The 27,627-nt window shown below is 34.3% G+C and overlaps 1 protein-coding gene and 1 long non-coding RNA gene across 36 annotated transcripts in view; both read left to right on the top strand.

The window, feature by feature from the left end:
- Positions 1–27,627, top strand: part of nrxn2a (neurexin 2a) — a 762,095-nt gene that overhangs the window by 642,946 nt on the left and 91,522 nt on the right.
- LOC147838855 (uncharacterized) lies at positions 17,684–22,782 on the top strand. Its single transcript, XR_015520493.1, has 3 exons — positions 17,684–19,363; positions 19,825–21,304; positions 21,343–22,782. It is a non-coding gene; the product is annotated as an uncharacterized LOC147838855 (long non-coding RNA).

Here is a 27,627-nt window from a genome sequence, read left to right as displayed (position 1 = left end):
GTGTGTGTGTGTGTGTGTGTGTGTGTGTGTGTGTGTGTGTGTGTGTGTGTGTGTGTGTGTGTGTGTGTGTGTGTGTGTGTGTGTGTGTTTTCAAATCATTGGTGGAACATCTGCTGTGTAGAGAGACAGAAAAAAAAGTTCATGTGTGCATGGTTGCCAGATTTCAATTATTAATTTCTGGGCAGAAAAAATGTATCTTTAACAATAAAACTCTGATTTGGGGGATTAAAACTCTTGACATTTGATAACCGCAAACTTGAAAACTAGTAGTAGCAGCTTGTACAGCAGTATATAATATTTAGTTTCCTCTGTTTATTCATTCATTTTCTTGTCGGCTTAGTCCCTTTATTAATCCAGGGTCGCCACAGCGAAATGAACCGCCAACTTATCCAGCACGTTTTTACGCAGCGGATGCCCTTCCAGCCGCAACCCATCTCTAGGAAACATCCACACACACACTCATACACCACGGACAATTTAGCCTACCCAATTTACCTGTACCGCATGTCTTTGGACTGTGGGGGAAACTGGAGCGGAGGAAACCCACGCGAACACAGGGAGAACATGCAAACTCCACACATAAACGCCAACTGAGGCAACGATCGAACCAGCAACCCAGCGACCTTCTTGCTGTGAGGTGACAGCACTACCTACTGTGCCACTGCTTCGCCCTAGTTTCCTTTGTCTACGCTGTAAATATTGCAGGATTCAACACAATTAATTCATGTTATCTCAACACAAAATTATTCATTTAACTTAACAAATGTAAGTGGATTGAACATAAAACAATTAAGCTGTCCCAAAAAAATCTAAAGAATTGTATTGCTTCAGGTGATTTTAAAAAATAGTTTGGACAAGCAACAAAACAATTTTTTGAGTGTATATTCAATACTATAGGTTATAGACCTGATTATGGAAGAGTATAGTATAATTTTTTTTTTTTTCATGAAACACAGATATTTCGACATTATCTTGAGTAATGTATGAGCACTCATTTCACTCTCAGACTTTCCACACTTTTAGAAATGCAGGTAAAAAGGCTGTCACTGAGGCTTTACCTTTTCAAAAGCTCCACTTTTGTACTGCTAATGTGTGTAATAAGGTAACATTATGGACCTTTTACCATAAGGCATACCTTTTTTAAAGGTACTGCAGCTGTGACAGCTTTTTTACCTGTATTTCTGAGAGTGTAGGAAGATGGGGAAATTCAGTTTTGGATTTGTTTTGTTGCAAGCTCTCTCAAATTAATGAATGAAAATACTTAATATTATAAAGCCCCTTTAATATTATTCAACACATTAAACAAGCACAAATTCAATTAAAGGGTTCACTCAAAAATTAAAATATACTCGCTATTTTCTCACTTTTAAGTGGTTCCAAAGCTTTTTATATTCTCTTGAACACAAAAGAAGATATTTTGAAGAAAGCAGAAAACCTGTAAGCACTGAATTTCCAGCTTTTGTCAAAATATCTTTTGTGTTCAAAAGAAGAAACTCTAACAGGTCTGGAACCAGTAAAGGATGCATAAACGATGCCAATTTTCATTTTTGTATGAACTACCCCTGTAATTCATGTCAACATAGATGAATACTGTAGCAAAAAATAATAATAGGCACTTCAAATTTAATATCACCTCATAAAGGATATCCTTCCTCAGTTAACAAGGTAGAGTTTGTTTTTTATTTCTTCAGAGACTACTAAAATAACCAAATGTATAGCTGGTTAATTAACAAGACCTTGTGGTAAATGTTGTTCTACATAAATGCATCCTCTGTGTACAGTAGCAGAGCTTCAAAATAAATATTGCTACAGAATTTCCAAAATGTCTGAATTATGGTTGATTTGTGAATAAAAAAGTAGGTGTTTTGAAAAAATCATGGTTTTCAAACATATACTTAACATGTTAAGCATTGTGTTCCATCTTACATTGTTACCTTATGCAAGGAACATTGCCTTTTCAATATAAAATGCCAAATTTTATGCTTCCAGCTTTAAAAGTGAAAATCACTACATTTTCTTGTGAAGCAGCTCATTGTCCAACTGTTTCTAAATGCAAGATTGCCTCCTATTTCATAGTTCACACACATAAAAAAAATTTAAATTCTGTCATAATTTAGTAATTTTAAGCCATTTCAAACCCGTAAGACTGACTTCCTTTCTTCAGTACAGAAAGGAACATTCAAGGTTCCTTTTGTTAACTTAAACCACCATTTTTCATCATTTCAGCTTTTGTGTTCTGCACAATCACCAGAGAAGTAAATGAGGACAGAATTGTAGTTTTAGTGTGAACTCTCCTTTAATAAACCCGTCCAAATAGATTGCAGTGGACAACAACGATAAAGCAGACTAATTAAACAGACCTTTCTTTTGACAGACTAGTCAATTTATCCATTCACACAACCGTGTTAATAAAAAAAATATTATGAAAATATGGAGATTTGCAAACCCCTAGAGCTTATCAGTCAAACTTCCAGTGCAGCTTGGCATATCGAGTGGCATACTGTCTTATGCATCAAGTCTAAGGTGTTAGAACTCATTTTCACCTTTTTTTCTGAACATAGGTGAATTTTGTATTTTTATTTTTTATTTAACGAAAAAGATGATTTATAATCTCAACATTAATTATTCAGCTCCCCTTCCATTTAAAAAAAATAAAATACAGAGCGTGCTTTTATTGCACTTGGGTCTGACAGGTTTGTGATGGTGTTGCGAATAGAGGATGGGGGGTTTCTGAAACACGTTCAGAGCCCTGCTGGGAATGCACTCATTTGTTTATTGAAGCTGCCAACAAAAATAGGACACCCTGGATCTTGAAGTTTAATAAGTTATATGGCTTACAGTTCTGCGCGGCATCAGAAATCTCAAGAGACCTGGGTGTTTACAGTATAATTTACTCATTCCTCTAAGATATGCGAATCATAAAGCTTCATCTGACCGCTCTTTTCTCTTTTTAGCAATCATTTCCTTGATTTCCTACCAAACATGTTTTATTTTTGTAACCGGATGCGAAGAGTATTACCTGAGATAACCTCGCAACTAAAAGAACAAGTGACAGAGATGACAACTCAGGAGCTTGTTGTGTTCTTTTTGCAAAGCATCAATGAGCCAGACAAGTTTTTAAAAAGACCTTATTATCTCAGGTTGAGCCCTAAAGGTGTCACATTGTCTCCGATACTGAAAATAATGAATGAGCACTTCAAATTTGATATCAACTCATAAAGGATATCTTTCCTCAGTAAACAAGGTAGAGTTTGTTTTTTTATTTCTTCAGAGACTACTAGAATAATCAAATGAAATGTTTTTGGGTTTAGCCCAAATCGTCACCTTAGAATTATAAGGTTCTATCTGCGTTCTGAATGATTTTGAGATATTGAGCTTCAAAGTTTTTGCATTCCATATACCAAACAATATGTGTGTAACAGATCTCTTTCATACATTAACATGACAGAGAGAATAAATGTACTCAAAATGTAAATTTTCAAAGTTCTCTTACATTTGCAAATTGGAGTAAATGAACCACAGTAAATGCAGATAGAACCTTCTCATTCTGAAAAGTCATTTCCACTTGGAATTATAAGGTTCTATCTGGCAGATCATTCATTGAAGCATTAATTTTCAAGAAATAAAATAAAAATATATGTAGTTTAGTGTTGTAACAATATATTGATGCTTTTGGAAGTTACATTTTTTGCCTTCTGTAATATTTATTTCATGTTTTAGGATCAATACTTTTTATTTGAACATTCAGCATACAAGGCTGTACTAAATATTTTTTGCGGCTTATATTTTTACTAAATGTTATGCTTTAAATAAATTATTGAATTATATTTATTGAATTATATGCCCTATGAATTAAATTAAGTATTTGCCATTCAAGGCTTAATATTAAACTTATAGACTTTAAAAGACAAAGACGATGAGAAAATGAGTTTAATAAACACTGAAAAGTGTTTCACTGACTATATATACACAAATAAAAATATTTCACATTTAATATACACATTTTTAAATATTCATTTCTTTTTCAACACTGTAAAATTGAGCATTTCATTTCAATGTTTGCGATGCGGTGGCGCAGTGGGTAGCATGATTGCCTCACAGCAAGAAGGTTGCTGGTTCGAGCCTTGGCTGGGTCAGCTGGCATTTCTATGAGGAGTTTGCACGTTCTCCCCTTGTTTGCGTTGGTTTCCTCTGGGTGCTCCGGTTTCCCCCACAAGTCCAAAGAAATGCGGTACAGGTGAATTGGATAAGCTAAAATTGGCCATAATGTATGGGTGTGATTGATTGTGTATGGGTGTTTCCAAGTGTTGGGTTGCAGCTGGAAGGGCATCCACAGTGTAAAACATATGCTGGATAAGTTGGCGGTTCATTCCGCTGTGGCGACCCCAGATTAATAAAGGGAATAAGTCGAAAAGAAAATGAATGAATGAATCTGTGTCAAGAAATGCTTCTAAATCATCACATTTACACACATTTCAATTTTGTGTGGTGTGGCATTATTTAATTGACTCTGATTTTGTGTGGTTTGTTCTTTTGGTGTTTCCTGCTGAGTTATGGACACTAGATGTCTTTCCTAAGGTAAATGTGAAGTGTTAGGAGACCTTTTACCTATACAGAGGGGGAAATATGTATTGAACATGCCATGTTTTGTCTTGGGAACAATATTTCTAAAAGAGTTGTTGATGTGAAATTGAACCAGATTTTGGTAAAAACCCAAACAATACAAACATAAAAAAATAATACAAGACAAAAAATTCTGAAAGATGAAGTAAGTTTAATAACAATGAAATGACACAAGGAGAATGTACTGAACTTCTGAAAGGTATTTAATGCTTTAATTAAAAGCCTTTTTTGGTGATGGCAGCTTATAGACGTCTCTCATGTGGAATGAAGTCACACATTCTTTAGTTGTGATTTTTTTTTTTACATACAGAGTGAAAAAATTTGATGGTTTTGTGGGTCTCATCTGCCAAATCTGAGCTTTATTTTGTAGTTTCTGTTGGATTTGAGTTGTATTGATTGGCTGGAGCATTCTACATCTTGTTATCTTTCTCTGAAAGCATTTGAGAGATTCCTTGGCTGTGTTTTGCATCATTGTCTTGCTGAAATGGCCACTCTGGTTTTATCTTCATCATCCTGATAATGTAGATGTTATACTGAAGCAACAATATTGATTTACAATAAGGAAGGGTAGATAATTGCTGAATAACTACTGAGAGATTTCTCTGGTTTTACTGCCTTCTACACTTCCCTTTCTTCATGTGTTCTATACTTTTTTCCTGTGTCATTTTATTTTATGACACATAGCTCCATTTGTAATCAAATTAGTTTAGTTTTCTTTGCATATAGAGTGTGAATTTCTTTGGTTGTTACTATCCAGTGAAAAATTTCAAATCAACAGCACCCTAGTGAATATGTTTTTTATGAAAAATGGCAACGTGTTCAATACTCACGTTTCCCGCTGTAAATACATACACAAAAGCTGTTTTATTTTATTGATGTTAGTCAAACATTGAAATCCTAATTGAGCAATTTCATGAGATATGAAACATCTGAATGGAAATAGAAAAGATAGCCATGTCTCCAATTTGGAGATGCAGAACTGTTGTATCTTCATACTTAAATCAATACAATTAAAGTTTATTTGTGTAGCACTTTTCACAATAATTATCATTCCAAAGCAGCTTAATAAAAGGTGTACGTTATTACATTAGTCAAAAATTTTGTCCAATTTAAAGAATAAATTAGCTTCATCCCACACATGCAAGCACTAGTTCTGTTAAATACAACTTGGCATAAGAGCTCACATAAAATCATGTAAAATCAAAGATATTTGTCGTTTATAGTTTTTACATTTATTTGTGCTCTAAAAATGATTTAAAGATCAAGCTCCTATACGGTTTAAAAAAGTGTTAATGTAATTTGAAACCTGCTAATTCATGGATGTTTTTTTAGAACAGATATTATTTATATTCATCTTATTTTTAGAAGATGTTTAGAAGGCTGTTTCAGTTTTTGTAATTAAGCCACACATTTTTTTTTTTCATTCAAATATTGTCTTTTCGGCTTAGTCCCTTTAATAATCAGGAATGACCACAGCAGAGTGAAGCGCCAACTTATCCAGCATATTTTTTGACGCAGTGGATGCCCTTCCAGCTGCAACACATCTCTGGGAAAGACCCATACACTCCCTTACACACATATACAAGCAAACTCCACACAGAAATGCCAACTCGCCCAGCCAAGGCTTGAACTTGAGATCTTCTTGCTGTGAGACAACAGCTCTACCCACTGCGGCACTGTGCCACCACATTTTTATTCATTTAAAAATAATTGTTTAGGTTTTAGCAAAAAAGAACTCTCTTGTTCGTTCTTCTCCCCAGTAAACAATAATATAGTAATATGTAGTAAATACGTTTATTTCAAAACACGAATGTAATAATTTTACTGGCATTCTGACCATTGGGAAGAAGGAGGCAGATAACCGATGATGAACTTTAAAATAATTTATTATTGGTAAAATAAAACAGACTGCTCCTCACGAAGACTGCCTCCAAACTAAAAGTAAAAATAAAATAAAATAAAATAAAAGGTCCAGGCCTGGTCCTCTCTCATCTTCCACTGCTGTCTCTCCTCCTTTTACCGTATAATCCAAAGCTTCTCTGTGTGACTCGAGGCCAGTGTGCGACACAGGTGCTTCACATTATCACTCAAGCACCGGCCTCATCTGTCCACTCGTTTTAAAGTTTACACTTTCAGAAATAAAGGTACAAGCTGTAAGGGGTAGTACCTTTTTAAAAGGTACAAATTTGTACCTAAAGGGTCTATATTAATACCTAAAGAGTACCTAAAAAGTACAGAAGTGTTCCTCTTAATTTTTTTAGGTACTAATATATACTTTTGAGACAACAATACAAATGCGTATGTTTTAAAAAAGTACCACCCCAGTGACAGCTCACCTACCTTTATTTCTGAGAGTGTATTAAACTTGCGATTTGAACCCGCCAACATCTTTAAGTTATAGAAGTTCTGCCATCACCTTAGCACAATTGGTAAACCCACTTAAACTCTGCTTTATATTCTGAAAATTACAACATTTTCTTGAAGCAAATTGAGGTGAATTGCTTGCCTGCGACTTCATAAACACCTCTCAGAGGGAAGTCCAGTTCCTTGCTGAAGCGACTCACATTGAGAGTAATTCACTGCCAGGTTTCCGCAATTACATGAAATTGCTAATATTTCAGCGCTAGGCAGTTTACCTGACTGCAGGCTACGAGTCTTCATTTGATTTCCATCCGCACCGTCAACTTAAAAAACCATTTAGATCTGATTAACCAAGGTAATATGGTAATCCAAAGAAGTTCTCCAATGAAACGCCAATGTTGAGACGAAAATAAGTTTTGCTAATATGTTTGCTGCTTTGTGATTAGACATCAGAAAACGCCTACAGAACAGAAAAAGTTGATATTTTCATATTCTTTCAAATGTCGTGTAGCTTATTTGTGGTTATGGCTGAAAGCCCAGAGTGTTATTATTGGTCGGCACCATAAAATGAATTACAAAAAAAAAAAAGCAACCCATAAAAAAACAGAAAAACTAAATTGGATTCCAGGTTGTGTGTTTTCAATTAAATCAGGCTTTTCAGATTGCTTTTTTCTAATACTGTAAATAGCATTGTCGCTATTAACAGGCCCCACAATGCTGCTAACAGAACTTATTTTCTATTTAGATCCCATTAGGTCAATCTCACACCCCTAGTCTTATTTTAATTTCCCTGCCGCATGTTATTTCTGCTGCTCCTGTTTGAAATGTGCAGGATGTTCTTAGCCTGCAGAGCTTGCTCATACCAAGTCTCAAAGTCTACTTCCACACTGTGGGAAAATAAGTGTAAATCCGGTGTGGTTTATCCTGCGTAATGTAGGAGGTTAATACACCCTGGCATCCGTGGAATGGTTTTGTGGGAGAGAAGCAAATATTGTGTTGCAAACGTGAGTGGCTGCGACGAATGCTAAGTAGACTGCGTCGGCTGCTCCTCTGCAGATTTTGCATTGTGTCTGCTTGGAATGAAAATGCCTGCTGAGGGGTTTTTTATAGCACCTCATAGTATTGTTACCAGTCAAATGAACGTGTTAGATCTGATAAACTGCAAAAGAACCTTTGTACGGTTTTATTTCATTCAAATAAAACAGACTTTGTAACTAGGTTTGCTGTAGGAGAGCTGTGAGATATTGGATTTGTCAGAAGCGTCTGAGTTTAAATGAGCGCATGGATTTAATGAACTTCAAATGATGGTGTGTTCGCATTTACCTTGATGAGCTCAGTCTCCAGACTGACGGGAAAACTTATCGGAAAGGTTAATCACTCTACAAACACTACAGATGAGCATGTGTTTTATATTACACGCTGTATATTTGAACAGGCGTGTGTTATGAAAATAGCTTGGAAATGAATGTTGCGGAGTCTGGGCTGATTATGCTGTGCATGATTCAAGTATTGGAGTTAAAAATTCATCAGTCACAAAGGTTCCTTTCTGATGAATTTTTAAATGTGTTGGTTCAAAGGAACGACAGTCTTTCAAGGAATATTTAAAGGCAGGATTCAGTCTTTGGTCAGTATATATATTCATAAACGTAATCCTGGCAATAACGTCGCAGCTAAACATCTAATGAATAGAAGGAAAAAATAAGAAGCAATTGAACTGAATCCATAGAAAAATACTTGGGATGGATCTAACAAAAACGTTGTAGTTATCCCAAAAGTGGGAACTGGTTTGTTTTTGGCGTTTAATCCAAATTCATCAAGGAATCATTATTTTCGCTCTCTTTTTTCCTCCTTTATTTCTTTCCGTTATATTTTTAGAATCCAAAATCAGACAGGCTTTGTTTGTGTTTATATGCAAGTATTTATTTGTAACATTTACACCTTGTGTGATGCATCAGAATAAATGATAAATTATACAGAATTTTTAATCATTTTAAGGTTTTAAATTGCAATCTTTTTTATATTATGTAACCCTCAATCACTCAGAAAACAAAATGTAAGCATTTAAAAACTAATTAAAAGATTTCAGTATTCAAAGGGAATCATTTGCAAGTGAGTAAAGAAACATGACCTGCGTCCCAAATTGCATACTTATGCACTATTCTACACCATTTTGTAGTATAAATAGTGTAAGTAGTGCGTTCACGCTGAAAATTCTAACAATAATAAGAGCACATTAATTACCCGGATGATGCACTTATTCAGCCGCTAAAATGAAGTGTGGAATGATGGACACTTCACGCACTCAATGACCGCAGGTTTGCTCACGTAGCGGAAGGGGTGGAGCTATCAGTCGCACATGTTAGATAACTTTATTTATTTTGCATTGTGAAAGCAAAATTCTCATACTAGAGTGATTATAGCGCCTCTAGATGGTGAATGCGGTTATACTCACAGCAGGTATTATTTGATGGATTGGTCATTTATTTCACTAATATGGCAACCATCAAACATCATTAGGGAAACGGTTTGAATGTCCACTTAGTAAAAAAAAAACAGAAGTGTGCCATTTGGGATGACACTACGTACATATACTATGCTGTTGAGTGTGTAAGTGCATAAGTACATAGTGCATGAGTGCATAGTGTATAGTGTGTCATTTGAGATGCAGCTATGTACACAAATATTTAGCATTTTAGCTATTGTCAGTACATCAATAATCTGTTTAGATGATAGTAATGCTTCAGTTTTGTACACTTGAAAACTGTTAATAATAATAATAATAATGATAAGAATAAGGATGTAAATAATAATAATAAATGTTATTTATGAAGTGCTACAGTGTATACAAGCAAAATAAAAATGCAAACAAAGCCAAACTCACAAAATGACATAATAAAATCACAATAATAACCACAAATCTCAATAAGAACAATACAAACAATTACCCTTTAAGGTGCACTCCTTGAAAATATTTTTTTGTCTTACATCTTGTATTGAATAATATGCTGCCACAACTCTGACAAATAGTAATTAGCAATTAAAATAACAATGCATACAGTTGATTATGATGCCTGTTAAATGGTTAATAATCAAAGTTGCAAATTGAATAACATCTGACAGTAAAAAATCACAATTTAATCAGTTTAAAATTATGAGTCTTGAAGAGTTTCTTTAGGTAATCCATGGAGGCACAATTCCTAATAGACACAGGTAATGTATTCCATAACTTAGGCACATCATAAGAATAGGCCCTCCTTCTCATGGTTTTTAAAGAGCCCCAATTATTTAAATTCATAAACAAGCAGCACTCATCATGTTTATAAAGTGGTTTTAGACGCGATATAAGAATATAAAGTTAACCAGATATAGTACAAGTGAATCAATGATTTATTTGTTCCCAAACCATTTTTGAAGTAGTCAGAGTGCAGAGTGTATGTGTGAGCCCAGTTCAGTAGTGCATTAAAGCAATGCAGTTTAACACTAGCATAGTGACAAACTACAAAAACAGTGACACACATTCAAAACAAAGCGGCACGCGGCACGTTTTCAATGTGGTTTTTGACAAGGTTTGATAATATAAAGAGTTAACCAGATCCAGTACACGCGGTTACAAGTAACAAAACACAATTAAATACATAATTTGCATGCTAGAGAAAACAAGGAGGCAGCTATTTTAATCACACTTACTTACACTTGTGAAATGGAGGAAGTAACGGATCCATAAACTGCACTGTAAAGTTTCTGTCAAGCACTTACAAAGTCCCATACATCAATAGTCTTTTCTGGTCGTTCCTTTGTAAGCATGTAGATTACTGAAGCGCTCGTCAGAAAAATGACGGGAACACAGCACAAGGCTGGGGCTATAATGCTGAGGTATTTTTGTAAAAATAAACTTCAACCACTGACTCTTCCCAGCCTCTTCACATGTTTGAGTAGGGAAAATAACACTAACTTTCCTTTACACTTAAGAGCACAGCATCTTCGTGACATGATTCAACCAGGATCTGCTACAGTGTTTGGAGGAGGAGTCTCGAGGTTTCAATTTTCCTAGATCTGTGCTTGCAGCAAATGGCCGGGGCTTGATTTTCGTATCGATGTTAAGCCGGCACGGCTAAAGACTTGTTACTGTGGTGATTCATTCAAAGTACTTTGAGCCGACTCTTTTATAGATGAATTAATAGTTTTAAACATGGTGCACTTACAAATATAAGCCTTAGCTGGATATTTCACTTTACTCAGAACTGTGTTACACACACTGCATATAAGGTCAGTTTCAAAAACCCATAATAAGGGCTCTTTAATAAATCAGTGTTGTGCATTTCTGTGTCTGTGGAAACGTATGTAAATTAATGTTTGGTACAATGACACCTTTTGTAAAATGCCAATGAATATCCACATTAACAAATCTAATTTAATGCTAATCGTCCAATATTATAAAAGCATTGAGTGAAATGATACTCCAAATATGGTGACATGATCCTAAACAATACATTTATTACAGTATTAATTAATTTTTGTTGTTAGTTATTAAAAAGCAGGCATATATAACAGTAAATGCATTATAATGTAAACAAACACTATTAAAAATTTAATAATGTATGAATATATGTAGAGTTCAGATGCAAAACCTCCAAGTAGCTTTTCCTAATGAGCATTTTTCTCAGGTTCCTATGTATAATTAAAGTAATTTCCCTTTTATGGAAAGTAATACATTATTTTTTTTATTACCTTTAACGTGTAATAAGTGACCATAAATATAGAAGTCTGAGAAAAAAAATGCTCATTTCAGATGGCACTAAGAGATTTTTTTGCATCTGAACTCTTCATATGCTAACTGATTAATAAAGGCTTTAAATGATTTGTTTATGCTTAGTTCATGTTAGTAAACACCTTTAAACACATATTGTATGTGACCAAAATATGTAACAAACCATTCATCACTTTACAACCACATTTTGAAACCAAATGCCAAGGAAACTTACACTGCTTGACTTGATCATGAATAAAAGAGGAGTGACGGGGTTGTTTGCCGCTTTGAGCTCATCGTGACTTCTCTGAATGATGGATTAAGCGTGGGTACGAGGATGGTCATGACACATGAATTGTCATGGAAATGTCAGGTCACATACCGCATAGATTATCTTGTCTCTTTGAATTTACACATGAATTTATACATATTTATAGATGTACACAGATCTACGCATGCACATCGCCTTCTGAAAACCTCCATCTTGTGAATTCAAACAAAGTGTTAGACAGACAGCTGGTCGATAAATTAAATGAATAAAAATTATTGATTAAATTAATAAATTTTAGTAATATGCAGTATATACAGTATAACACTAGAACAGTGTGATATATTTTGCTTGCAAAATTGCTTTTCTTGCTTGGATTATTTTTTTTTATTTATTTATTTTTTTTGTCTTGTTTCTTAAAATTCTCAAATATCTTTTCAAATATCTTAAAATTATTTAATCAACAAGCGTTTTTAAGACAAACAAAAAAATACTGTCTTGTTTTTTAAAAAAAATATGGCAAAATTTTGAGAGTTTTCCTGAAAACAAGCTAAACAATCTGCCAATGGGATAAGCAAAATAATCTTGATTTTCCTTTTTACATAAGATTATTTTGCTTGCCCCATTTGCAGATTATATTTCTTGTTTTAAGAAAGAAAGAAAGAAAATCTAAGTAAGAAAAGGGTTTTTTGCAGTGTTCAAATCTAAAAATAAGCTTTTTGTCCCATGCCAATACACACACAATTTTTATTTTATAGAAAACAGGGAAATACCATCGACACTTTAAAATGTTGTGTGTTTAATTTGACTGCACATAGAGGCATTATAACTGAAACATAAAATGTATTTAGAATAATTAAACAGTGCTGCTTCTTCCCTATGTGATCATGACTGGAAGAAATGAAAGCGGTGAACTGTGACATAATAAAAGCTCTGCTGCTTTTTGTGCTTTTAACTTTGTTTTGCTTCAAAGGCTTTCAGGCTTACTCTACTTCATACTACCATAATCATAAGTTTTAAAATTAGCTCAATAGAGAACATTTCTGCAGGAGTCCTGTAAGACCACAACTCCCATAATTTCACACTCAGTCAAGGTGTCAGCAAATTGGGCCTTTGTTTTTTGTGAATAAGCCCCCTCTAGGAGGAAAAATTGCATACTGTGCCTGTAAAAATTTACAGTGGTGCGTAAGGTGGAAGACAAATGTAAAACTACTAGTTAGTTTAAATTTCGTTTGAGCATTAATTCCCCCAAAATACATATATTACTCAGGTCTTTTTTTTTAACACAGGCTTTAAATTTTTGTGAAAATGCAAAACATGCTTAAAATCTACAGTTGAAGTCAGCGTTATTAGCCCCCTGTTTATTTTTTGCCTAATTTCTGTTTAACAGAGAGAAGATTTTGGAATCTTTTGGAATCCATTTTTTACAACATTTTTCTAAACATAATAGTTATAATAACTAATTTCTGATAATGAAATCTAATTACCTTTCCCTTGAGGACAGTGAATAATATTTTACTAGATTTTTTAAAGACACTTAAGACAGCTTAAAGGGACATTTAACTAGGTTAATTAGGTTAACTAGGCAGGTTAGGGTAGTTAGGCAAGTTGTTGTATAGTGATGGTTTGTTCTGTAGACAGTTGAAAAAATACATAGCTTAAAGAGGCTAATAATTTTGACCTTAATATGGTTATTAAAAATGTAAAACTGCTTTTATTTTAGCAGAGATAAAACAAATAAGAATTTCTCCAAAAGAAAAAAAATGATCAGACATACTGTGAAAATTGCCTTGCTCTGTTAAACATAATTTGGGAAATATTGAAAAAATAAAATTCCATAGGGGGGCTAATAATTCTGACTTCAACTGTATATATGGGTATATTTCCTGGTGTGGTCTGTTAGCTCACTTTGTACGCTGTTGTTTTTGTGATGCAGAATTCTTAGGTTTGAGTCTGGTGAAGCATAGTTCCACAAAAGAGATAAAGCAATATAAAATCAAGGTAAAAATATGTTCAATTGTCTTTAAGGTTTGCTTTTTAAAACACTATTGGTAGAATTTAGCAAAGGATTTAGGTCATTCGTTTGCTGAATAAGATGGACAACAAGCCCTGCCTTCTTATGGAAACTTACAAGAAAAATGTATATCTGAAATGTAAAACAAAACTAATTCTAAGAAACAGCTCCCTCTAGTGTATTCATCAACTAAAACTTGCAACAGAAAGTAACCAGAGCAACATATTTTAATTTTTTTTGCACATAAACCTTTGCATGTATTTCTAGTGACTAATTTACACCATTTCTACACCTGTGAGATTTTTTTATGTATAAATGAGACATTACTAAACTTTTAAAATAAATGACATTTTTTGATACCATGAATTTCACATTCTATAAAGAGTGTATATTAGAACCTGAAAATTCAATATAAGTACCTTTAAAGCATACTGCGCCAGTGATTGCTTTTCTGCGAGTCAACAAGAATATATATATATGTACATTGACTTTATGATTATGCAACCCTGTGGTGCAATAAAATCATCCATCTGAAGTATGCTGCACCTCTCCTAACACAAACAATGGCAAATGAGCTATTTCCTTTATTATTATTCTGCGCTATACCCTTGCTGCAGTATCGCTCATTAAAGCATTACTGCAGCATCACTTAATAACTTGAAATAATTAATTCGAGAATTATGAAATCTTGCACAAATATCTCTGGAGTGTTTTTCTGTGGTGTTCAACATCTCCTGGCTTCATCCGGTTGTCCACACAGTTTGCTGACTTTGTTTTCCGGAGCTCTCGTGTCCAGATTGTGTACATATGATGCAGTGGACAAGAATCCAATATCCGTCCGTCCTTCTTTGGCCATTTGGGAACTCAAGGCAAATAACTATATTCGGCTGCTTTTAGCCTCCATATACAGAGCTTATCTAATCACCGCATCTCACAGGAGCCTTCAGTGAAATCCAATCCCAGCACTTTATTGTTGTTTGCCTTTTTGAAAAGAAGCAACATGTAAAACCTGCTTCCTAAGCTGCATGAAAAGAGTGGGAATAAATCATTTCGCTCAACTGTTCATTGGGGAGGTGATGAAGAGGAAAAGTGTTTTTTCATTTAGCTTTTGTCATTAGGTGTTTGCTCTTTATCCCAGGGGGGGTTGGATAGTGATATTATCATAAAAAGTGTGTGTTGTTTATTAATCTGAGAAGCCTGAAAATAGAAAAATGGAACAACCACGGAGTAAAGAATGTCATCATAGATAAATTAACATGATTTAATCTAAAATAGAACTAGTTTTCACACACACACACACACACACACACACGCACACACACACGCACGCATTGTCTACTAGTAGTTTTCAAAAGGGAAAAGGGGGAAATAAGTTTTTTTGTTTTTTTTTGTAATATATAGTGAGAATTATAAGCCCCCCTGTTTGTTTTTATTGGAGCAGGTTTTTTCAACACATTTCTAATCATAATAGTTTTAATAGCTCATTTCTAATAACTGATTTATTTTATCTTTGCCATGATGACAGCACATTAAATGTGACTTGATATTTTTCGAGACACTTCTATACAACTTAAAGGGACATTTAAAGGCTTAACTAGGTTAATTAGGTTAACTTGGCTGGTTAGGGTAATTAGGCAAGTTATTGTGTAACAAGGGTTTGTTCTGTAAACTATCAAAAAAAAAAATAATTATATATATATATATATATATATATATATATATATATATATATATATATATATATATATATATATATATATATATATATATATATATATATATATATATATATATATATATATAGCTTAAAAGGGCTAATAATTTTGACCTTAAAACGGCTTTTAAATTTTTTTAAACTGCTTTTATTCTGGCCAAAATAAAACAAATGAGACTTTTTCTAGAAGAAAAAATATTATAAGACATCCTGTGAAAATTGCCTTGCTCCATTAAACATCATTTGGGAAATATTAAGGGTGGCTAATAATTCTGACTTCAACTGTATACATCATGTTTTTTTTTTTTTGTTTTTTTTTCTGCAAGTAATATTTCCAAAGGAGCTGTTGGCATAGAATTGATTTTGGTAAAAACCCAAACAATATAAGCATAAAAAATAATATTAATCAAAACAAAAACATCTGAAACATTAGTTATGTGTACCAACAATGAAATGACACAAGGAGAAAGTACTAAACTACTGAAATGTATTTAATACTTTATATAAAAAGCATTTTTGGTGATGGCAGCTTAAAGACGCCTCTAACATGGAGAATGAAGTCACATGAATTGCTTAAGTCTGAGTTTTTCCATAGACTTTACCAGAGTGTGTAAAACTTGATGGTTCTGTGGGTCTCATCTGATGTTTAATTTGTATTTTATATTGGATTCAAGTCAGGTGATTGGATGTGCCATTCTATGGCTTGATTTTCTTTCTCTGAAAGCATTTGAGAGTTTCCTTGGCTGTGTTTTGGATCATTGTCTTGCTGAAGTGTCCACCCTGGTTAATCTTCATCATCCTGATAATGTAGATTTTAGAATGAAGCAGCTAATATTAATTTACAAGGAGGAGGGGGTTGCTGGATAACTACTGAGTGAGTTGTGCTGTCTGGGCTTTCACTGCCTTTCTACACCATCCTTTCTTCGTGTGTTTAATACTTTTTCCTTGGGTCATTTAATTTTATTACACATAACTTACTTTATAAACTAATTAGATTTGGTTTCTTTGCATATATAGTTTTCTTTGGTTGTTACCAACATCCGAGGAGAATTTATTGTCAATGGCACCTTTGGAAATATGTTTTCTGGGGAAAAAATGGTGACGTGTTCAATGAATATTTTCCCTGCTGTATATAAAAATATAGCATGTGTGCAGAAGCATATGTGTAAAAATAAAATCTAACAATTTTTAAGAATTTTTAAAACTCTATTAATAATTATTTTCTATCTTGTTATCATCATATTATTGTTGTCTTTAAGTAGGTCATGCATTCCACCTTAAAATTATGTAAATATGAAGGCACTTAATCTCTATCTATTTTAATGTATGCACATACAGTACCAGTCAAAAGTTTGAGGTCAGGATTTTTTTTCTTTTTTTTTATTATTATTATTCTCTTCATCAAGGTGGCATTTACTAAATGTACAAAAAAAGTTAAATTGTTAAAAATGTATTAACATTTTAAATAACTGCTTTCTTATTGTATGTAGTTTCAAACTAAATTAAGCTTTTATTACTATTACCATTAATAATAATAATATTAATAATAATAATTATAATTAATTCAGAATTTTGAAGGATCATGTGACTCTGAAGACGGGAATAAGGAAGCTGAAAATTCATAAAGTTACAAATAACTTTAAAATCACTGCAATAAATTATTAGATGAATGATAAACTACTTTTAAACAGTTATTTTATAGTATAATAACATTTCACAATTTTAACATTTTTACTGTATTTTTGATTAAGTAAATGAAGCCTTGATGAGCTTGATAAGCCTTTTTTAAAACATTTAAAAATCCTACTGACCCAAAACGTTTCGACCGATAGTGTATGAAAAATTTTTTTTAATTAAATCTAAAATAAAAAATTGTTTTTATATTTTTATATTATTAATAATTATTTAATATCTTAATAATTCATCGTATTAAGTTTTTCTTTAAGTAGGTCATGCATTCCACATTAAAATTATGTAAATATGAAGGCACTTAATCTCTATCTATTTTTAATATTCCAATAAATTCTACATTTGAAAGATTGACTTAATCAGACCCTTTTTTATTGTATACAATACTGATAATGTATCTTCAAAATGTAAAAGACTGCATGAAATTTTTGTCTAAAAATAAAAACAACCTTTAAAACACCAAGAAGCAACAGATGACTCATGCTTGTGACGATCTAAAAAAGTATTTTAATATATCCTAACCCAAATTCTTGTTTCATACAGTAAGGATTACAAAAAGTCATTGTGACTGCTATAGTTTTTAATAGCACGCGGCTCAGGAGCTGGTTTTATCTTGCTCAGTGCACCAGCCAAGTCTTTTAAGGTGAAATGCAGGAAGTAACTGAAGCAGGAAAATTGAATTTTTGCCTCCAAGACTTTTTTTCTTCCCCAAAGACAGCGTGTGTGGACAGTTCATTCAGTGTGCTTATTGAATTAAACACTGTTTACAAATGCTTAACCTATCAGGAGCTTAATGCAATGGCTTTCGCTTATTCCACTAGACTAAAGCCTGACAAAAGGGCTATTGCAGAATAACACAAACATTCTGAGTGCAACGTAATGGATTAAATGTACCAAATCGTATGTTTGTTTTTAAAGGAGGATATTTTTTGGCCTATAAAAAAATAATACATACGTCATATCATACCTGAAGGGTGGATAAATGAGTGTAGGTCATAATCCATCGAAAGTGTATATAGGCAGGCAGCATTATCAGAGCCCTATGTGAAGCGATATTGATTTGTTTAGCGCAAGCTTAAAATGATATAGAGTAGAATAAGATTTCAACATTTAGAAAATAACCAGGACAATAAATTCTGGTTCCTTCCAAGTGAGGAAATCAATTGTGTTTTGGAGACTTTAGACACTTTCTGATTGCATCATGATAGCAGTGGTTAAGTTTCACCTCTGCTGTGAATCGTCAGGTTTAGAGCCCCATAAAAAACGTCCTTGAGTCACATGGGTTGTCTGGATCACTGTATGGTTTATGTAGCGAAGCAGACAGCGCAACTGTCAATGGATTGTGAATGGAGAAAATTCAGCCATAAATATTTCTTAACAGCTATGAATCTGTACTTTGCATCATTTTTATTTAAATATATATAAAATGATTATTTTGTGGAGAGTAATATGAGACGAGGCTGTATTCGTCTCTCAGTGAAACTGTGCCTGTCACAGACGTCAAGACACATTGTGGTTTTGTACCTAATATTTTGTCTGGGTGAATTAATATGAGAAATATGCCACAAGTGTGTCAAACCATTGAGTTACGGATTTTAATACAATTGTATTAAGAATAGATAAACTAAGCTTTTATACTGAGGTAAATTTAAATCAAATAAAGGCTGCAAACTACTGTTAACTATTATTTTTACTTCAAAAATTCATGTAAATTAATGTTTGTAAATAATCCAATGGCTGTTTCTACTATGTAAATTTATGATTATTTATTTAGGGTGGCACAGTGGGTAGCTCAATCGCTTCACAGCAAGAAGGTCACTGGTTTGAGTCTCAGCTGGGTCAGTTGGAATTTCTGTGTGGAGTTTACATGATCTCCCTATGTTTGCGTGGGTTTTCTCCGGGTGCTCTGGTTTCTCCCACAAGTGCAAAACCATGTGGTATAGATCAGTGGTTCTCAAAGTGGGGGTCGGGACCCCCCGAGGGGTCGCGGGGCAATGAAGGGGGGTCGCCTGGTGATTTCCAAAAATCTATTTATTTTTATTAAACCATAATAATTAACATATTTTATCCATAACTATACTGAAAATAAAAATAGTAGTTTATAGTTACTATATACTATATAGTTACTATAGTAGCTTATAGTTACTAGTTCTATTGGATTGCGACCCCTGGGGTAATTACATTATATTAAAGGCAGCAATAGCGTCAGATGCATTTTGATTTTATAACGTCAGGTTATACTTTCTGGCACATTTTAAGCATGGACACAAATTTAAATGGTGTGTCTGCGTCATTGCATGCAAGGTTTCTGTATTTATAACCACCTCAGAGGATATTGGGGGTCGCGAGTCACTAGCATTGTTATTTTGGGGGTCTCGGGCTGAAAAATTTGGGAACCCCTGGTATAGATGAATTGAATAAGCTAAAATTGTCCGTAGTGTATAAGTGTGAATGTGTGTGTATGGATGTTTCCTAGAGATGGGTTGCAGCTGATAGGGCATCCCCTGCGTAAAACATATGCTGGATAAGTTGGCGGTTCATTCCGCTGTGGCGACCTCAAATTAATAAAGGGACTATGCTGAAAAGAAAATAAATGAATACAGTGTTGAAATGAATACTAATGGGGTCAGACTTGACTGTATACAGTATATAGGCTTTCACATGTAGCAAAATAAGATCCCTCTGACTGATACACAAAAATCACAAATTTCAGGAAAAGACAGATCAGAAGAGAGGTAGTTTTTATGTTTAGAGGTAGTTTTTAGCATTTATGTTTTTATAAAGGGTATTTTTATGAAAAATCCAAAGTTATAATTATAAAGTTATTTATTATGCCTGTATACTTACCTGGAGGAGAAGAGGTCCTGAACACATGCACATTCTGTTAAGAACAAAATAAAAAATACATGATTGACAGGTCACAAGTTATCAAGTTACAATTATTTTAACTTAAAAGTTATTAAGTTTAAATATAAAGGCATTTTAGAGAAAAAAAAATTATTCACTAGTTGTTTGAGTGTTGACAGTGTGTGTGCTTGGATGTCTAAAGGCTGATTTATACTTCTGCGTCAAGCACACACGAATGCTACAGCACAGCCTACGTATGGACACATCTCTCTCTGTATGGACAGAGAGTTACTTGAGTATGTTGGAGCGAGTGTTTACAAGTGTGGAGTCCCGTGAAGGAGCTTCAGATGAAAAGTTTTGCTTTGTGTTTACCTCATGGTTAAAGTTGTTGCACATCCGCCAGTTCCTGCCTCAAAATGAGTGAGTTCGAACCACTTGTACATTAAGGAAGTGTTCAAAAAAAATAAAACAGCTGCAAAGAAAGTCGACACAGAGGAACATAAACGCATCACTGCCAACTAGCGTTTCAGAAGTGTTATTGCAGAGCAACAGAAACAGCACGCAGAAGTATGAATGCACAGCTACGAGCTTTGCATGCGCCGTGGATCACGCCGATCACTTGAGGCAGAAGTATAAATCAGGCTTTAGGGTGCTTTTACACTAGCACTTCTGGTCCGCACCTGGGTTTGTTTGACGTCAGAGTACAGTACGTCTAGCTAGTGTGAATGTTGTCTTCTGAACTCGGTTGTGCACTCACGAACCATACCCAAGTCAGCCTGAAAGTGGGGGTCTGGGGTACGGTTCGTGCGAACTATGGTACAGTTCACCTTTAATATGAATGTAATCATACCAAATAACAGAAGTGAACCGCCAACTGTATAATAAACTTTTATCAAAGTGCAATCCAGTTTTCATGATGGTCATTCATGCGTGTATGTCCTTGGTGACGAGCGGGACTGAGTCAGGGCAAACAGTGATAATGTCTGCTTGTATCCACCAAAAAACGACTTCTGCAGACATTACGCACTCTCAGAAATAAAGGTAGATGAGCTGTCACTGGGGTGGTACCTTTTCAGAAGGTACATGTTTGTACTTAAAGGGTACATATCGGTACCTCAAAAGTATATATTAGTACCTAAAAATTTTAAGAGGAACACTTTTGTACTTTTAGGGTGCTAATTTGTACCCTTGAGGTATTAATATGGACCTTTTAGGTACAAAGCTGTACCTTTTAATAAGGTACCACCAAAGTGACAGCTTGCGTACCTTTATTTCTGAGAGTGCATGATGTTCTGAACATTATGTATCTTAAAACATTTTTGCGGCAGATAGATGCAAGTGGCTTTCTGTATTTAGGTTTTGGTAACAAAAGCAAAAGATTGAGTAAAAGCAGAATGACCATCTCCATTTTGCAGTTTGCTTGTGTGGTTGTCACCTAGCAACAGCTGTACACAAAACAGCAGCTTAATGACGCAATTGTACCAGGGTTCAGAAGAAAAAAAGACGGTGTGAACACAAACCAGTCGAGAAGGTGGCAGGGGGGCGACAATCGAACTTGAGTTTGGTCCAGGCAATTGAACCGAGTGTGAAAGCACCCTAAGACAATTCAACTAATCGAAGCGTCACATCAAGAAAAAACAACCAGTTTCTTTAGACCAGTTTCTTTAGATCCACCCACTCCCATGAATCACCTACTCTTTCTCTCAGAATGCTTATATATTTGTATATTTTTCACTTAACTTGAAATAGATTGTATTTTTTGTCTTTCCCAGTGCTTCATGGTACTGTAATTCTTTCCCTTATTGAAGGACAGTCATTATTTTGTCTGAGATGTTGATTTAAAATGAAAATTTGTAATGTTGTGATTCACCTTGTAGCCTTGTGATTACTTTCCTTTCACACCATGCATTTATTTTCAGTTGCTTCATTAAGGGTCAGACAATCATTAATATAATTTGATTTAAACGTTCTATTATGTTGCAATTCTAAATGAAGTTACGGGCAACCAGATTTAATTGGCTTAATAGCCAATACAACTTCTGCTTGCGTTCATCACTTGGCGATTGTTAATTTTAGACCCCGCTGACAACAGATACTTTAGCGCCAATTAAACGAATAAGCCTGATTGATCCCATGTGTTTTGGCGTTTCATTAGAAGCGTTCGTCATATTTCAGCAGTTCAAACAGTTGTTGTGATGCATGGCGGCCCAAACTCAACAAGTTAGTTAGCAGCTTTTGTGAGCAGGTGTTCAGCACTCTGTAACCCACATCCCGCCTCGGGGACCACTCGCCAGATCACTTAATTACATTCCCCACACCTCTTCTGTTTGCTCATTTAGACGACCACAAGCGCCAGGAATGACAGGTGGCTCCACTTTGGCATCTCGGTATTTAGGTGAAATTTGCGAGAGAGGTGGAAGGTCTGCCGTTTAGCAAACAGTTAATAAGTTCGGGGGAGTCATGGAAAGCTGCAGTACCTGTGTATAATATATGATCAAAAATCTGCATTTTACAAGGACAAAAAAAGATGGTGTGTAAGAAACTCAAGCAACAGCAGACCAACTAAACTGATGACTTTGTGTGTTAATGCACTATTTATTTATTTATTTATTTATTTATTTATTTATTTATTTATTTATTTATTTAACATGGACATCACAATTACACTGGACAACCAAATGTATTTGTTTAAGTGTTTTAGCAAACTTGCTAATTCTCAACACCTGTCCACAAGAGGCTTGAAAACATTGACAAAATAGAAATATAATGAATAAACATACATAACATTATAATACTTTACATAAAATTACTGAAAGCAAAAGCAAAGGCGACGTGTTAATACACAAAAGGCAACTTATGAAATAAATGAGGAACAGGCATGTTAAATCAAACAATGAGTAACCACAGAAAAATGTACTAGCTGGAACCATAAAAAAATCTGTGTTTCTTATTCGATATTATTTTTTCTTTTAATTTATATTTATGTTTAACATAAATAACAATAAATAAGATAAAAAAAGAATGCAGAAAAATATTGGTGTGTTATTTAAACAGATAAATGTCTCTATATTTTTAATTATTTATATATAATATAATATAATATAATATAATATAATATAATATAATATAATAATATATGAGCAATATCACACGAGTTGTTTATATAAAAAATAAATCAAACACAGAAAGTCTAAAAACCCTCTTGAATGAGAAACTACTTTCTTCCGCCATTCATTCACATCTCCAGCTGACGTCAGAACAGCAGGAACCATTACAAGAACCTGCTACTTTTTGCTTACTGTAGTTAGTTTATTGATTTGCTGTCATGTTGGTGGAGTAATTTAGAAGGGTGAGGAGGCTGTACGATTTTTGACATTAGCCAATCAGATTCAAGAACCAGACAGAACTGTTGTATATAGGCTAAAATAATATAATATAATATAATATAATATAATATAATATAATATAATATAATATAATATAATATAATATAAAATAGTATAACAGAACATAATATAAATTCTTCTGACTTAATGAATAAACTTTTTAACAGCTTTTTATGACTTACACTGCACTATTCATTAACTACAGCTTAACTTCATGTAGTCCATTGCTGTGCTGTTGCACTTCAACTGTGAGGCGGCTCACATTACCACCTCTCGTTTTTACCCTGGCAAATCGGCCAACGCAGTTGCCCAGGTTCACTCTCTAGAGTTGTTTCAGCGCAGATAGCTTGGCAGTTTAAAGCATGTCAGGCATCCATCCTGTCCCGCGGTGCTTTCTGACCAAGCTGACGCAGCACCACACTGGCTCCATTTCACATCCTCACTTCTATACAGCCGCCTTGATTCAATGCCATGTCCAATCGGGGTGAAATATTAGCACCCAAGTGTGCAGAGAGGGCAAGAAGTTGGTAAAGTTTGCTCTGAAATCTATTTATAGAATGCATCTTAAATCCAAACCAATTGTCTTTGTGAGACTCTGTGACTAGAGAATGTATTATTATTATGAGCGACTCTTATTTTGGCAGAAGACTGTCAACAAATGCGTTACCTTTTGTAAAAGCTTGTACATTATCTGGCTGTGCTTGAAAAGCACAATTTAACCCAGAATATTTATTTTTTTTGTTTTTGTGCGTAATGTTTCTTACATGTTAGCTCATTGCTTTATGATTTCAGTGTATATTGCTCATTGCATTATGAAACTCAGTGTATATTGTGTGGCGTTAGAATTTATACAAGACTGTCAAGTCATGGCAATGCAAATACAATTTAAATGATTAAAAATTATTACAATAGATAAAAACAGATTGAAATTTGTTAATACAGGTGAAAAAAAGAATTAAAGAAAAGAAAGACATAATAATGTGATTTGTTAAATGTAGCACAGTGGTCATTTGGTAAAGGCACAGCTAAAAAGATGTGTTTTAAGTCTTGATTTTAAATGTATCTAATGTTGGAGGACATCTGATCATTTCTGGTAGCTGGTTCCAGCAGCGGGGGGTGCAGTAGCTGAAGGCAAATTCCCCTTGCTTTGACTGAACCCCTGGAATGTCTAATTTACTTGATTCTAATGATTTGAGTGACCTGTTAGGTTTGTATTCAGTGAGCATATCTGCAAGTCATGTTTAATTTTTTGCTTTAAATCATTTTCATATTAAGAAAGCCATACTTATGTACCCATAGTGATAGCTGCTTTGAAAACACTTATTAATAAAGCCTTTTGTAATATTCTTTTTTAAATCAGTGGTTCAGAGAATGAATATATATATATATATATATATATATATATATATATATATATATATATATATATATATATATATATATATATATACCAACTGTCAAGGACACATGATTTCATTAAACAATGCTTTATTTTGTCATATCTGCTTTGAAATGTTTCACAATTTCAAATGTTCTTCCTGGTTTGAGATCTTATAAATCCATAAATCAAGTGATAAATCACTGAACAAACACTTATAGTTTTTACATAATTTCAGACCAGTAGACATTTTAATTAGACTTTTTTATTATTTAAAATAATACTAGTAGGTAAAAGTCTTGTACTGTCATATTTTAGCCTGGTTCTGTACCTGGGCTGCGTTCGAAACCGCCTATTCAGTACTCTGATAGAAAACTATGTTCTATAAAGTATGAATGTGAGCAGTATGAAAAGAACTCGGACATACTACATCCACCATTTTGTCATGATCACGTGAACTACCCGCATGATTTCCATCTCTTCTCTCTCAAGGCATTGATTTACAATTCTTAATCTCACCTGAAGTAGTTGGTCATCCGAGTACATCTCGCATAATGTTTTTCGAATTGTATGAATTCGGACATATTATTTGGCTCGCATACTGTTTCTAGCATACTATATAATATTGAAGTATGGAATTTCGGACATAGCTCTGGGGCCTCATGTACGAAGACTTGTGTTGAATTCGTACTAAAACATTGCGTACGGACAAAGCTGTAAATGTGTGTAAGCAGAAAAAAATTCAGACGTATGAAACTGCATATGCCAAATCCCACGCATATTCTCTTTGTACATCCGAGTTAACCTGAAACTGAGTGCACGTGCACGAGCGCAAAACCCCTCCCTGCCCCCTACCCCTAATAAATACGGGAATGACTCCAATTTGGCAAAACCAAACAAAAAAGCAATGTCAAAAGCAAGCAAAAAGAGAAACTTCACAGAATGTGAAAACTGTTATTTGCAAGTTTGTCCTCCAGAATTAATAACAAAAGAAAAAAAAATAGAGTGGGAGAATTTAGCTGACACGGTTAAAGCAGTTGGGTCTGAACATCGCACTGTGAGTGAATTAAAAAAAAATGGTTGATGGTAAAAGTGTAAATTTTGAAATGTCTATTTAGGCTATGTGCAATACCACACCTTGTTGGAATGAGCTAGTTGAGTGATTCCTGTCCATCACCGTTTGATTGACAGAGACAACATAACTAAAGAGAGCAGCAAACAGCAGTGTGATTGGCGTAGCTCGTGAAGTGCATGGTAACATGTTTTGACTTGACCTATCATGAGCTCGGTTCGTACCTAGCGTATGATGAATTCTTTTTTCCCCCTTACTACATATCAGATTTTGCCTACTTTTCATCGCGAAAAAGACAAGTAGGAAACATTAATAGTTCTGTGTATTATGGAAGACTCAGATTCATAAAACTGAACTGGATTTGAGAGATGTTATATCCAAATCATATGCATTATAAGTTTGTAGAAGTTATACATTAAAAATACCCTTAAATATAAATTTTAGTACTGCTTCAGTGAACCTGAACAAGCTGCCTTTATAGCACTGTGAGTGCAGTCGATCGCTCCGATTACATTGGGAAAACCGTCGATCACTGCAAATTGAGCTTTAATGTTTGGCTGGTCAACTGCATGGTATGGAAACCTTATATACCTGCTAGACATGCGGATGATCCCGACCCAAACAGCTGCCATTGCACAGCTCAAAGATACTTTGTAGTGTGCAATTTAACACAATTACTTGTAGGAGTCGCCAATATAAGTAAAACAAACACAAACAAGACAAACAATGCACGTACGCCTGACATGAATTTGGCGTGGACCAAAGCATATTCTCATGTTAATTTCATCGTTAGTAAATCCAAACGTGAGCGTGAAATCTGACGTATGCAAAGTTTTTGTGCGTACGCAGCGTTGATACATGAGGTCCTTAGTGTTTTGAATGCTATGAAACAGTGAATCAATTTACAAAGTAATACTATACTGTACTGGTACATCTTTCTCATCCCAGACTGTCAGAAATTATCACCTATACACTCATCATTTTCTATATTAGTCAACTAATGTAGTACACTTAAAAAAAAGTGATTGAAAACTAGTGAGTGAATTCGAGCACTGATGGCACTGGAAGCGATGGCGTTTTGTTTATTCATTCATTCCTTTTCTTTTTGGCTTAGTCTTTTTATTAATCTGGGGACCTTCTTGCTGTGAGGCGACAGCACTACCACTGCTCCACCGCGTCGCTGGTGTTTTGTTTACTGGTTGATAAAAATAAATGATGTTGACATGGTTTGTGATTACATTTGTGTGATTACAAGTGTGTGTCATTTGTATTTTGGCTTCTGTCAAGTATTCAAAAGTTAGTTTAACTAATAAATAATATATTATGCAGAAACGTACAGCAATATGATGGCATTGTGAATGCCATATTGTTGCTATCTTAAATGCCAACAATGTTCTCCAGACATTGAGGGTCCATCAGTTATACACTCATTATTGCAGAGCATTGTGGGATTTATTGAGTGCAAATCAGAACACCCTCTGTGGATTAGGACATCACTTCAAATGGCTGCCGCCTCAAATGCTGTAGT

Source organism: Danio rerio, chromosome 21 (genome assembly GCF_052040795.2).
Source record: "Danio rerio strain M-AB ecotype USA chromosome 21, GRCz13ab, whole genome shotgun sequence".
Classification (NCBI taxonomy): domain Eukaryota; kingdom Metazoa; phylum Chordata; class Actinopteri; order Cypriniformes; family Danionidae; genus Danio; species Danio rerio.
Note: the sequence above shows the minus strand (reverse complement) of the source record. Positions and strands in the feature narration are given on the sequence as shown.